At 35.1% G+C, this 15,126-nt stretch overlaps 2 long non-coding RNA genes across 2 annotated transcripts; one reads left to right on the top strand and one right to left on the bottom strand.

The window, feature by feature from the left end:
• Window positions 1–1,632: 1,632 nt before the first annotated feature.
• On the bottom strand, window positions 1,633–11,491 carry LOC126888741 (uncharacterized). Its single transcript, XR_007699595.1, has 2 exons — window positions 11,062–11,491; window positions 1,633–1,958 (listed from the first exon to the last, which is right to left on the bottom strand). It is a non-coding gene; the product is annotated as an uncharacterized LOC126888741 (long non-coding RNA).
• Window positions 11,492–11,992: 501 nt separating this feature from the next.
• Window positions 11,993–14,909, top strand: LOC114342648 (uncharacterized). Its single transcript, XR_007699611.1, has 3 exons — window positions 11,993–12,110; window positions 12,264–12,584; window positions 12,868–14,909. It is a non-coding gene; the product is annotated as an uncharacterized LOC114342648 (long non-coding RNA).
• Window positions 14,910–15,126: the final 217 nt, after the last annotated feature.

A 15,126-nucleotide genomic window follows, 5' to 3' on the forward strand; every position in this document is an offset into this window, starting at 1 on the left:
TACCTCTTAACACATTCAGACACAACTGCATATGAAGCCACTTACTCCATAAGATGTGTCTACATCTAAAGTGTGTCTGTGAATGTGTTAATTACAGTCAGATCAGTATCGTTGATTCTGTAAAGTTTCTTGGTATTTTTTTTAGATAGCAATCTTAAGGGTTAAAAGGTCTAAAGGGATAAACATTCACTGAAAGCGATATTATCTTTAATACCCGTGGTGCCTTCAACATTTAATGTCTGACTAAATTATTCTTTATAGGCAAAAAAATTTAAGGAATTTTGAATTAATTAGTTTTTAAATAAGTACATTTACCAGCAACAGTTGTAACGTAATTGTGTCAACTCGACAGTATTTAACTAGTTATTTGAATTTAATACCCTAGCTAGGGCATTATTTTTCAAAATAAATATTGAAAAATAACGCCCTAGGGCATTATAATATAACTGACTTCGAAATCATGTACAGTGGAACCTCGATTATCCGTCTCTCCATTAACCGTCACCTCTGTTAACCGTCAGGGTACATACAGAAGTTGTATTGAGTTATACATTAGCAATCATTTAAATGCAAAAAAATAAAAAAAAAGGTAATTTGATTTGTGATGAGGACACAAACGGCTATCCATTGCTGACAGATAAAGAACTCATTGAAATGGCAACAAAGGCGGACCAAACCTATTCGGAAGCTGACACAGTAGCTATATTGATGCTTGGACACAAGGAAGCTTGACTGTAGCTATATTGATGAACCTATTGTAACTGACAAAGATTTGCGTAAATAATCTAGAGAAGCTGCATCGCATATGCAATAATTCATCGAGCGGTATTCTCAACAAGAAGAAGCCAATAAAGTAGATTGCATGATCTTATGCCTTATGCCGATTAAGAAATTCAGCCGTCGCAAAATATGAAGCAGCAGTAAGACACAAATTTCAGAATATTTTAAATTGATTCGATTGTATGAACATAAATCCCTCTTATATTGTCAAACAAACCATACAAATGAAATTTGAGAGTTGTACTATGAATTTTTATTTTTTTTAATGTTCTGTTAACCGTCTTTTCGATTATCCGTCATACCCTTGGTCCGGTGCCCTGACAGATAATCGAGGTTCTACTGTAATAATATTAATGTCCGACTGGTATATTATTTGACAAATAATGACATGATTTTGAAGTCAGTTTGATAAATAATGACATGATTTCGAAGTCAGTTAAGTATGACATAATGCCCTAGGCTCTAGGGCATTATTTTGAAAAATTACGCCCTAGGGTATTAAATTTAAATAACTAGTTAAATACTGTCAAGTTGACAAATAACAACCCAAGTAAAACTATGGTTACCACAATTACGTTACAACTATTGCTGGTAAATGTACTTATTTGAAAACTAATTAATTCAAAATTCCTTCAATTTTTTGCCTATAAAGAATAATTTAGTCGGACATTAAATGTTGAAGGCACCACAGGTATTAACGATAATATTGCTTTCAGTCAACTTATATCCCTCAGGCCAAAGGCCCTCGGTATATACACCATTGACCTCAAGTGTTATTATCCTTATAATACCTTTGGTACCTTAACTATAATCTCACAATCAGCCCATAGAAGGTGTCAAACAAATAAAATATTTGGGAATCATACTTGATAATTTATTAACAATTAAACGATTACTTTATTGATTACAGTAAATTTATTTAATGGAAATTAAGGTAATAATAATAATAATGTTTATTCAAAAATAATCAAATATAAAATCTTCCTGAGACTAAAAACATATTTAAGTGTATAATTAATAAGAATTAACATAGGAAGCCACAAGGAAATAAATCTGCACGTAGCTATAGCCCAAAGTAACTCCTGTTATTTATCCAAATCTTTACTAGTCAAACACATTTGTTTTGAAATTCCAGCAGTTTCTTCTTTTTATACCTTTTAAATATCTGGTGGTTGTTCCTAAAACAAAGACATAAATAAAAATTCTACATTGTGTACCATAAAAAAATCATAAAAATGTGGAAAGTATCACAAGAATAAAGAAAAGTCCCAGATATAAAATTCACTATTAAAATAAAAATAGTAAATAATTATTTATATCTGATACTTTTCTTATTGGAACTTCTTTCTGGTAACATCCTTAATCTCTGACTTTTACAATTTATAAGACAAGAGATGATGAATAAAGAAAGGGAAAAGGACTCTGCAGTATACAGTTACATTCTGCTTTCATTAATCTAGAAAAAAGATCAGAAAGATAATTCAAAGTCCGAAATTGTAAAAGTCAAAAAGAGATTAAGGATGTACCAGAAAGGGGTTCCAATAAGAAAAGTTTCAGATTTAAATAATTATTTACTATTTTAATAGTGAATTTTGTATCTGGGACTTTTCTCTTTTCTTTAAGAGATATCGCTGAAGCATCCTAATAGTAGATAACTATTTTTGAAATTCCACTTAAATAGACATTTTGATTTCGTTTTGATTCAGAGGTGTGCAGGCAGCTCCACTGGGGACGCCGTAAGGCAGAAACAACTGTCTGGAGATTGTGTATCGCCTAGGTCCGTGAACTTAGCCCGAAAAAGTCGGGAAAAAAAATGCGATTGATGCCATTCGTTTGTCCATTGATTGTCCACCATTTTATTTCGTTAGTCCACCCATCAATTCTTTTTTATAAACAAAAATTTTTTTTCGGGCTAACTTCACAAATCCACAAATTTTCGAAAATTTAAAAAAACTCTTGCTATATTGTTTGTCCATCGTTTGTCCATGTTTGTCCACCACATAATTTTTTTTGTCCACCCTCTGAAACAACCCCCTGTTAATTGTAATTATTTTTTTATTTCTTAATTCGGGCTAACTTCACGTTCTCTTAAATGGCCATTTAAACGTTAATTCGGGTGCAGAATCACAACTACCCGTTTGTCCACCCCTTTGCAGCGTTTGTCCTGCCCGTTAAAGTGCGAAACAACCCCCTCGTTAATTGTAATTATTTTTTTTAATTCTTAATTCGGGCTAACTTCAAGTTCTCTTAAATATGTATTTAAACGTTAATTCGGGTGCAGAATCACAACTACCCGTTTGTCCACTCCTTCGCAGCGTTTGTCCAACCCCTTAAAGTGCGAAAAAACCCCCTCGTCAATTGTAATTATTTTTTTATTTCTTTATTCGGGCTAACTTCACGTTCTCTTAAATGGGCATTTAAACGTTAATTCGGGTGCAGAATCACAACTAAGCGTTTGTTCACCCCTTTGCAGCGTTTGTCCAACCCCTTAAAGTGCGAAACAACCCCCCTGTTAATTGTAATTATTTTTTTATTTCTTAATTCCGGCTAACTTCACGTCCATTTAAACGTGTATTTTAAAGTTAATTCGGGTCAAGAATCACAACTACCCGTTTGTCCACTTCATCGCAGCGTTTGTCCAGCCCCTTAAAGTGCGAAACAACCCCCTAGTTAATTGTAATTATTTTTTTATTTCTTTATTCGGGCTAACTTCACGTTCTCTTAAATGGACATTTAAACGCTAATTCGGGTGCAGAATCACAACTGCCCGTTTGTCCACCCTTTCGCAGCGTTTGTCCAACCACTTAAAGTGCGAAACAACCCCCTCGTTAATTGTAATTATTTTTTTATTTCTTTATTCGGGCTAGCTTCACGTTCTCTTAAATGGGCATTTAAACGTTAATTCGGATGCAGAATCACAACTGCCCGTTTGTCCACCCTTTCGCAGCGTTTGTCCAACCACTTAAAGTGCGAAACAACCCCCCTGTTAATTGTAATTATTTTTTTATTTCTTAATTCGGGCTAGGTTCACGTTCCCTTAAATGGGCATTTAAACGTTAATTCGGGTGAAGAATCACAACTACCCGTTTGTCTACTTCATCGCAGCGTTTGTCCAGCCCCTTAAAGTGCGAAACAACCCCCTAGTTAATTGTAATTATTTTTTTATTTCTTTATTCGGGCTAACTTCACGTTCTCTTAAATGGGCATTTAAACGCTAATTCGGGTGCAGAATCACAACTGCCCGTTTGTCCAACCACTTAAAGTGCGAAACAACCCCCTCGTTAATTGTAATTATTTTTTTATTTCTTTATTCGGGCTAGCTTCACGTTCTCTTAAATGTGCATTTAAACGTTAATTCGGATGCAGAATCACAACTGCCCGTTTGTCCACCCTTTCGCAGCGTTTGTCCAACCACTTAAAGTGCGAAACAACCCCCCTGTTAATTGTAATTATTTTTTTATTTCTTAATTCGGGCTAGGTTCACGTTCCCCTAAATGGGCATTTAAACGTTAATTCGGGTGCAGAATCACAACTGCCCGTTTGTCCACCCTTTCGCAGCGTTTGTCCAACCACTTAAAGTGCGAAACAACCCCCCTGTTAATTGTAATTATTTTTTTATTTCTTAATTCGGGCTAGGTTCACGTTCCCCTAAATGGGCATTTAAACGTTAATTCGGGTGCAGAATCACAACTACCCGTTTTTCCACCCCTTCGCAGCGTTTGTCCAGCCCCTCAAAGTGCGAAACAACCCCCTAGTTAATTGTAATTATTTTTTTATTTCTTTATTCGGGCTAACTTCACGTTCTCTTAAATGGGCATTTAAACGTTAATTCGGGTGCAGAATCACAACTGCCCGTTTGTCCACCCCTTCGCAGCGTTTGTCCAGCCCCTCAAAGTGCGAAACAACCCCCTAGTTAATTGTAATTATTTTTTTATTTCTTTATTCGGGCTAACTTCACGTTCTCTTAAATGGGCATTTAAACGTTAATTCGGGTGCAGAATCACAACTGCCCGTTTGTCCACCCCTTCGCAGCGTTTGTCCAGCCCCTCAAAGTGCGAAACAACCCCCTAGTTAATTGTAATTATTTTTTTATTTCTTTATTCGGGCTAACTTCACGTTCTCTTAAATGGGCATTTAAACGTTAATTCGGGTTCAGAATCACAACTGCCCGTTTGTCCACCCTTTCGCAGCGTTTGTCCAACCACTTAAAGTGCGTAACAACCCCCTCGTTAATTGTAATTATTTTTTCATTTCTTTATTCGGGCTAACTTCACGTTCTCTTAAATGGGCATTTAAACGTTAATTCGGGTGCAGAATCACAACTGCCCGTTTGTCCACCCTTTCGCAGCGTTTGTCCAACCACTTAAAGTGCGTAACAACCCCCTCGTTAATTGTAATTATTTTTTCATTTCTTTATTCGGGCTAACTTCACGTTCTCTTAAATGGGCATTCAAACGTTAATTCGGGTGCGGAATCACAACTGCCCGTTTGTCCACCCTTTCGCAGCGTTTGTCCAACCACTTAAAGTGCGAAACAACCCCCCTGTTAATTGTAATTATTTTTTTATTTCTTAATTCGGGCTAGGTTCACGTTCCCCTAAATGGGCATTTAAACGTTAATTCGGGTGCAGAATCACAACTGCCCGTTTGTCCACCCTTTCGCAGCGTTTGTCCAACCACTTAAAGTGCGTAACAACCCCCTCGTTAATTGTAATTATTTTTTCATTTCTTTATTCGGGCTAACTTCACGTTCTCTTAAATGGGCATTCAAACGTTAATTCGGGTGCGGAATCACAACTGCCCGTTTGTCCACCCTTTCGCAGCGTTTGTCCAGCCCCTCAAAGTGCGAAACAACCCCCTAGTTAATTGTAATTATTTTTTTATTTCTTTATTCGGGCTAACTTCACGTTCTCTTAAATGGGCATTTAAACGTTAATTCGGGTGCAGAATCACAACTGCCCGTTTGTCCACCCCTTCGCAGCGTTTGTCCAGCCCCTCAAAGTGCGAAACAACCCCCTAGTTAATTGTAATTATTTTTTTATTTCTTTATTCGGGCTAACTTCACGTTCTCTTAAATGGGCATTTAAACGTTAATTCGGGTGCAGAATCACAACTGCCCGTTTGTCCACCCCTTCGCAGCGTTTGTCCAGCCCCTCAAAGTGCGAAACAACCCCCTAGTTAATTGTAATTATTTTTTTATTTCTTTATTCGGGCTAACTTCACGTTCTCTTAAATGGGCATTTAAACGTTAATTCGGGTGCAGAATCACAACTGCCCGTTTGTCCACCCTTTCGCAGCGTTTGTCCAACCACTTAAAGTGCGTAACAACCCCCTCGTTAATTGTAATTATTTTTTCATTTCTTTATTCGGGCTAACTTCACGTTCTCTTAAATGGGCATTTAAACGTTAATTCGGGTGCAGAATCACAACTGCCCGTTTGTCCACCCTTTCGCAGCGTTTGTCCAACCACTTAAAGTGCGTAACAACCCCCTCGTTAATTGTAATTATTTTTTCATTTCTTTATTCGGGCTAACTTCACGTTCTCTTAAATGGGCATTCAAACGTTAATTCGGGTGCGGAATCACAACTGCCCGTTTGTCCACCCTTTCGCAGCGTTTGTCCAACCACTTAAAGTGCGAAACAACCCCCCTGTTAATTGTAATTATTTTTTTATTTCTTATTCCGGGCTAGCTTCGCGTTCTCTTAAATGGGCATTTAAACGTTAATTCTGGTGCAGAATCACAACTACCCGTTTGTCCACCCCTTCGCAGCGTTTGTCCAACTCCTTAAAGTGCGAAACAACCCCCCTGTTAATTGTAATTATTTTTTTATTTCTTAATTCGGGCTAGGTTCACGTTCCCCTAAATGGGCATTTAAACGTTAATTCGGGTGCAGAATCACAACTGCCCGTTTGTCCACCCTTTCGCAGCGTTTGTCCAACCACTTAAAGTGCGAAACAACCCCCCTGTTAATTGTAATTATTTTTTTATTTCTTAATTCGGGCTAGGTTCACGTTCCCCTAAATGGGCATTTAAACGTTAATTCGGGTGCGGAATCACAACTGCCCGTTTGTCCACCCCTTCGCAGCGTTTGTCCAGCCCCTCAAAGTGCGAAACAACCCCCTAGTTAATTGTAATTATTTTTTTATTTCTTTATTCGGGCTAACTTCACGTTCTCTTAAATGGGCATTTAAACGTTAATTCGGGTGCAGAATCACAACTGCCCGTTTGTCCACCCCTTCGCAGCGTTTGTCCAGCCCCTCAAAGTGCGAAACAACCCCCTAGTTAATTGTAATTATTTTTTTATTTCTTTATTCGGGCTAACTTCACGTTCTCTTAAATGGGCATTTAAACGTTAATTCGGGTGCAGAATCACAACTGCCCGTTTGTCCACCCCTTCGCAGCGTTTGTCCAGCCCCTCAAAGTGCGAAACAACCCCCTAGTTAATTGTAATTATTTTTTTATTTCTTTATTCGGGCTAACTTCACGTTCTCTTAAATGGGCATTTAAACGTTAATTCGGGTGCAGAATCACAACTGCCCGTTTGTCCACCCTTTCGCAGCGTTTGTCCAACCACTTAAAGTGCGTAACAACCCCCTCGTTAATTGTAATTATTTTTTCATTTCTTTATTCGGGCTAACTTCACGTTCTCTTAAATGGGCATTTAAACGTTAATTCGGGTGCAGAATCACAACTGCCCGTTTGTCCACCCTTTCGCAGCGTTTGTCCAACCACTTAAAGTGCGTAACAACCCCCTCGTTAATTGTAATTATTTTTTCATTTCTTTATTCGGGCTAACTTCACGTTCTCTTAAATGGGCATTCAAACGTTAATTCGGGTGCGGAATCACAACTGCCCGTTTGTCCACCCTTTCGCAGCGTTTGTCCAACCACTTAAAGTGCGAAACAACCCCCCTGTTAATTGTAATTATTTTTTTATTTCTTATTCCGGGCTAGCTTCGCGTTCTCTTAAATGGGCATTTAAACGTTAATTCTGGTGCAGAATCACAACTACCCGTTTGTCCACCCCTTCGCAGCGTTTGTCCAACTCCTTAAAGTGCGAAACAACCCCCCTGTTAATTGTAATTATTTTTTTATTTCTTAATTCGGGCTAACTTCACGTTCCCTTAAATGGGCATTTAAAAGCTGGCCCGAATTAAGAAATAAAAAAATAATTACAACTAACAGGGGGGTTGTTTCGCACTTTAAGGGGTTGGACAAACGCTGCGAAGGGGTGGACAAACGGGTAGTTGTGGTTCTGCACCCGAATTAACGTTTAAATGCCCATTTAAGGGAACGTGAAGCTAGCCCGAATTAAGAAATAAAAAAATAATTACAATTAACAGGGGGGTTGTTTCGCACTTTAAGGGGCTGGACAAACGCTGCGAAGGGGTGGACAAACGGGTAGTTGTGATTCTTCACCCGAATTAACTTTAAAATACACGTTTAAACGGACGTGAAGTTAGCCTGAATTAAGAAATAAAAAAATAATTACAATTAACAGGGGGGTTGTTTCGCACTTTAAGGGGTTGGACAAACGATGTAAAGGGGTCGACAAACGCTTAGTTGTGATTCTGCACCCGAATTAACGTTTAAATGCCCATTTAAGAGAACGTGAAGTTAGCCCGAATAAAGAAATAAAAAAATAATTACAATTGACGAGGGGGTTGTTTCGCACTTTAAGGGGTTGGACAAACGCTGCGAAGGAGTGGACAAACGGGTAGTTGTATTCTGCACCCGAATTAACGTTTAAATACCTATTTAAGAGAACTTGAAGTTAGCCCGAATTAAGAATTAAAAAAATAATTACAATTAACGAGTGGGTTGTTTCGCACTTTAAGGGGCTGGACAAACGGGTAGTTGTGATTCTTCACCCGATTTAACTTTAAAATACACGTTTAAACGGACGTGAAGTTAGCCTGAATTAAGAAATAAAAAAATAATTACAATTAACAGGGGGTTGTTTCGCACTTTAAGGGGTTGGACAAACGCTGCAAAGGGGTCGACAAACGCTTAGTTGTGATTCTGCACCCGAATTAACGTTTAAATGCCCATTTAAGAGAACGTGAAGTTAGCCCGAATAAAGAAATAAAAAAATAATTACAATTGACGAGGGGGTTGTTTCGCACTTTAAGGGGTTGGACAAACGCTGCGAAGGGGTGGACAAACGGGTAGTTGTGATTCTTCACCCGATTTAACTTTAAAATACACGTTTAAACGGACGTGAAGTTAGCCCGAATTAAGAAATAAAAAAATAAGTACAATTAACAGGGGGGTTGTTTCGCACTTTAAGGGGTTGGACAAATGCTGCAAAGGGGTGGACAAACGCTTAGTTGTGATTCTGCACCTGAATTAACGTTTAAATGCCCATTTAAGAGAACGTGAAGTTAGCCCGAATTAAGAAATAAAAAAATAATTACAATTAACAGGGGGTTGTTTCAGAGGGTGGACAAAAAAATTATGTGGTGGACAAACATGGACAAACGATGGACAAACAATATAGCAAGAGTTTTTTTAAATTTTCGAAAATTTGTGGATTTGTGAAGTTAGCCCGAAAAAAAATTTTTGTTTATAAAAAAGAATTGATGGGTGGACTAACGAAATAAAATGGTGGACAAACGTGGACAATCAATGGACAAACGAATGGCATCAATCGCATTTTTTTTCCCGACTTTTTCGGGCTAACTTCACGGAGCTGTATCGCCTCTGGATTGAAAGGAAACATAAACTGTCTCTTCACTATCACAAGAGTATTTTAATATTTTTATTGAATAAAAGTAGTCAAAAAAAAAGGACTAGTTGGTGGAGCGAAGAGATAAAAATAGCTGTGAAAGAAAAGAAAGTACCATGGAGAGCTTATCTAGAAAATAACAGTTAATAAGCAAGGAAGCTTGTGAAAGAAAAAGTTAAAAAAGCTAAATTGGAACAGTGGGAGAGATTTGGAGAAAAGATGGAGCAAGACAGTAGTAGGACAAACCAAAAATTGTTCTATTAAGGTCTGAAAAAATGAGAAGTAAATCAGGTAGTACTGTCGTGCAAATAAAAAAAAAATAAAATGGAGAAACACTTACCCAACCACAAGATATAGTTAATAGATGGAGTAAATATTCCAAAGAGTTGAGTAATGAAATAACAATGGAAGAATTAACGGAAGCCATTGCAAAAATGAAAAATGGTAAAGTGGCAGGAATAGATAATATCAAAACACGATTGTTGAAATATATGGGGGAATCTGCATTACACTACTTACACAAATTACTGATAACAATTTGGAAACAGAAACGCATCCCAGAAGATTGGGCAACAGCAGTAATGGCTCTTCTGGTAAAGAAGGGAGGTAAAAAAGTAATGTTCAAATTATCGAGGTATTTTCATGCTAAGTGTACTGGCTAAGATTTATGAATGAACACTGGAGATGAGACTGAGAAAGAAAGTGGAACATCAACTAGACGATGCACAAAAAGGTTTCTGACCGGGCACAGTGTCCAAGATCATATCTTTACTATAAGACAATGGAAAAAGCCTTTGACAAGGTACCCGGACATCACATTTGGAAAGGGCTTGAACTGTTCGATGTTGGAGGAGAACTAATTGATGCAAGTAAAATTTATGTACTGGAACATTGTGCGAGCATTAAACTGTGAATCAAACAAATTTGCTAATACACAAGGAGTAAGGCAAGGTGGAGTTTTAAGCTCACTGCTATTCATTATATTATATATATGAATGAACCAATAAAAAAAATGCAGTAGAGTCCCGAAAATTAGATTTAGGTTACCATTGATTAAAAAGTATAACTCTGAGTAAATGTGTATCTGCAGATGACATTGCATTGATACCAAGTTCAGAGAAATCTTTACAAAGCAACCTAAATTTATAGACGAGAGAACTTGCAGAAAAAGGAATGAAAATAAAATTAGCAAAGACTAAAACCTTACTTATTTCCAAGACACCGAGAGAAATCCATATAAACCTAGACGGAAATTTAGTAGAACATATGAATGATTTTGAATATTTATAAACTATAATAGACAAAAAATGCAAAAAAAATGAACAACAGAATTGCTAAAACATCACGATTATATCACTCCCTCACTACAGGTTTCATTAGCAAAAGAGAAATTAATGAGAAGACAAAAGGGACAGTATATTATATACCTCCCTTCTCTGCTTCATGGAAGTGAAACATGGCTGGCTTTCCTAATAATTAAGCTTGAATTATCACATTTTTATTATTATTGTAGACATTTAAAATCCTTATTAATTGAATTACATTAAACTTACCACTTATAAAATGTTTACTTTTCATATTTTAATTTTAGTTCCCTTATATCTGTTCTTCTTGTGGCTTTTATCCATTGTCCCCGGCTTTGTTTGGATAATTCATTTAAATGTATTGCATGGGGAGCCTTGGGAACAGTACAAAATAAGACTTTTCCCTGTCTGCCCTACTCCCACAATTTACAACAATAAAAGTTACATGTATAAGCTTCCCAAGAAAGAAAAACTGATAACTGCTATGGACTAATTCAGTTCTGTAGGCGATAAACTACTTTATATTTGATTTGCTATCACAATTTCGCTGCACAATCGACAATAAAAACAAACAGGATATTCTTTACAAATGTAAATATTAGGATTAGGTTATGTTATGTGCCCCCAGTTAGGCCATATTCGGAAGTTCCTTGTTCCTTTGCTTGATTGGCACACCGATAATTTTACCCGTGTGATGTTGGCCGACAAAAGTGAGATATTACGCTCAAAATTAATTAAACCATTAGGTTTTCATTTGGGGGTGATTGGTAGTCTATTTTCAACATTTGGTGATCGTTAGTTAATTAGGAAAAAAATAATTAAAAACTGTCATGATGCCAGCCGACACAACCTTGTATAAATGATTAAAAAAAAAACTTTATTATAGATCGATGCGAAATCGTATGGTGATCACAAATCTATCAATGGTATAATTTTGTCTTCAATATTTAACGTACAATTAGCAAAAAAGCTAATTGCTATTATTGCGCCTATTTGAATTAACGCGTGCTTGTGCGCATGCGCCGGTTATTATGGCGGGTAACGTGTGGAAATCGGGGAGAGAAACTGACTGTTGCCAGATTCCTTTTAGCGGGAATTTTAAAATTTGGTTTTAAATTTGACAGTGCTATTTTCTCAACTCAAAAATCTTAACCTTACTTTTACAAGTGGTTAAGATTATTATGTATTTTATTTACATGTAAATATTGAAACAAATAATATTGTACTGTTTCATAGTTTAAAACTCATTATGTTACAGTCTTTTCCAGTTGATAAAATTGCAAATCAAAAACTTTTAGGTAGGTACCTGTAACTTCCACATTATTATTTATTTTTTAAGTATTAAGGTTGATGTTGAGTATTTGCTAATACTAGATAATAGAGTAGATACAAAGTAAGCTATTATAAGAGTATAACTGCCCATGTAATCACCTGTTATGTTGTCTTTGTAGATTTTACTGTGTGGATGGCACAGGAAGAAAACAAGAGTACTTACAAGAACATGAAACATCTTATTATGAATGTATGCCATCCTCAAAAAATTATTCTACAAAACAAGATCGAGAAAGAGCTTTAAAATCCCAAGGATTCTGTAAAATGTTTATTTCCTGTACTAGTCGAAGAATAATAGTATCTAAAAACATTGAAACTGATTGTTGTGGAGTAACATATTTTAAAACACATTATGACATGAGGATGATATAGAGTACTTACATATACCAAAATCAGATAAATATCTCTTGAAAGTTTATTTTGAGAGTTTTTTCAAAAATGTAAGTAAAATATTAAATATTTACATATATACAATATGTTGTTCTGAAGCTATTTCCTTGTGGCATTTTTACAATTAATTAATATATTTTGTATTTTGACAACAGTACCCGATTTGGGCATCGAAACGTTAATAAATTTTTTTTTTCAATTTAATTGTGGCTTATTTCCGATCTAAATAGTTAATATACTTTTAAATATTAATCATGAATATTTACAGTTTACAATTTTAAACTATCATAGTGTTTTTGATTCTCCTAATATACCTATATTTTACTTTTTTAGTGCACTTCAGACTGTTCAGGATAGCATAGGAGGTGAATTAAAAATAATTGATTTACTTACAAGAAAAGATATCACAAACATTAAACACCCTTGTGGCATTGATTTGAAAGATGGATATAGGTACAAACATGACGCAACCAGTGTTCATTTTTGGGTCGAATGCTTACAGACTACGTCATGTCCAATATTATTTTACACACAACAGGGCATACTAATGGATATTCATCCTGAATTTAACATTTATGATTTTTGTCTTATTTTCATGAATGCTGTGCCAAAATGAAATGTTAATTAAGTTTGGTAAATATTTTATCGCAATAGATGGAACTCATGAACTCATTTCTTATGACTTTGAACTTACAACAGTATTAGTAAAAAATGAATTTAGGAATGAATTTCGTAATGCTTTCTTATTTTCAAACAGAAAAGATACCTACTTTTATTTACCAAGTTTTTTTTAAATACATGTGTGTGATGGTGTTACATGTACAGTTGAGTGTTTTCATATCAGACATAACTGACACCTTTTACAATGCCTGCTCAAATGTAACGGGTTATGTTCCTAATAGACTGTTTTAAGTGCCTGGCACATAGATAGGGCATGTCAAGTAAATCTTAATCAAATATCTGATTCTGAAAAAAATCTTATGTATCGTCACCTCAAAGAAACATTGTAAGGTACTTAGTACCTTTTTTATATTTGAATGGATTTACATGGAATTTTGTTTCAGTATATAATTTTACAGGCCTTACATAAATATTTATATTATTTCATAAAAAAGTGAAAAATAATTGGAAAAAAAGTTACTTGTCCTACTGTTGCTCTAAAAGTTAATCTGTTTTTTAACGATATCCGTAAATATGTGTGGACGTTTGAGTTGGAATAAATTCATTATCTCAAGAATGGGAGCATTTGGAGAGAAATACTGGGACAGGTCGATTTTTATTTTTAAATTATGACTTTTAACCATATATATCATACTAATGACATCATCCATCTGGTCGTGATGACGTAATCGATGATTTTTTTAAATTAGAGTAGGGGTGGTGCGATAGCTCATTTGAAAGGTTATTTAATTCTCTATTCATTAATATAAACGTTAACATAATTATTTATACAGGGTACCCAAAAAAAATTTTGTTTATTAAATTAATTGAGACAAAAAGAAGAGTGTATGTAATTCATTTACTTAAATAGTTATTTATGATATAAGTGTTAAAAGTACACGTTTAACGCATACATATGAAAGTTTCTCGCTTTCGCTCATTCTGCAATTCACATGAGTGCCTTAAAAATGTACTTTTTAACATTCATATCATACAATATTTTTTCTACAAATGTAAATCTATTGTTATAGGAAAGGTTGTGGAATTAATACCAATATCATAAAATGTTCATAAAATTTTGGACAAAAGAGTATCCATCAGTTGTTATCAGTTACGCTTAAAACTTGGCACACATGGAGAGCTATACTATAATATATTATAATATCTCATATCGTTATATATATATATATATATATATATATATATATATATATATATATATATATATATATATATATATATTATAGTTCCATGTATGTAGGCTCACTCATTACTACAGTGAGTGATATGAGATATAAAAATAATATATTATAGTATAGCTCTCTGTGCATGCCACATTCAGTGACCATCTTGAACAAACGCCACTTGGCTGGTGTGGTACCACATACTTAAATCATTTATTTAGTTACACAGTACTACTGACACAACTTATGCGTCATCAGTAACTTTGGTAAAACCTTCGTGATGCTACCCATACGTCATGGTCACCGAAAATTTTAAAGCTTGTTACTGAAGGGGGGCTATACTAAAATATATATTATATTTCATATATGTATTACCTTATGTATCCATAATAATTATATTTATATTATGGAGCCTGAAGACCAAAACAAACATTTTCAATTGGGTGGTTAATGTGTTACATATGTAATGTCATGATTTATGTATTTTTAGCACTAACACATTTGTAGGTAGCAAATCATATTTGTTAATATTATCTAATTTTAATTGTTGATTTGGAAATAAATCTTTTAATGAAAAAAGTATTGTTTAGTTGTGTACACCTAGCAAATATCCTGATGTAATGCAGACGCCAATTGAATATGATGCCATAAAGATGTCTTTCTATGGTTAAAATTTCACAGCCTAAAGACGTCATTTATATAACTTCCTAGGACGTCACAAAATGCCCGCAATAAGAAAATAGAATTA

This window comes from Diabrotica virgifera, chromosome 7 (assembly GCF_917563875.1).
Source record: "Diabrotica virgifera virgifera chromosome 7, PGI_DIABVI_V3a".
NCBI classification, from domain to species: Eukaryota; Metazoa; Arthropoda; class Insecta; order Coleoptera; family Chrysomelidae; genus Diabrotica; species Diabrotica virgifera.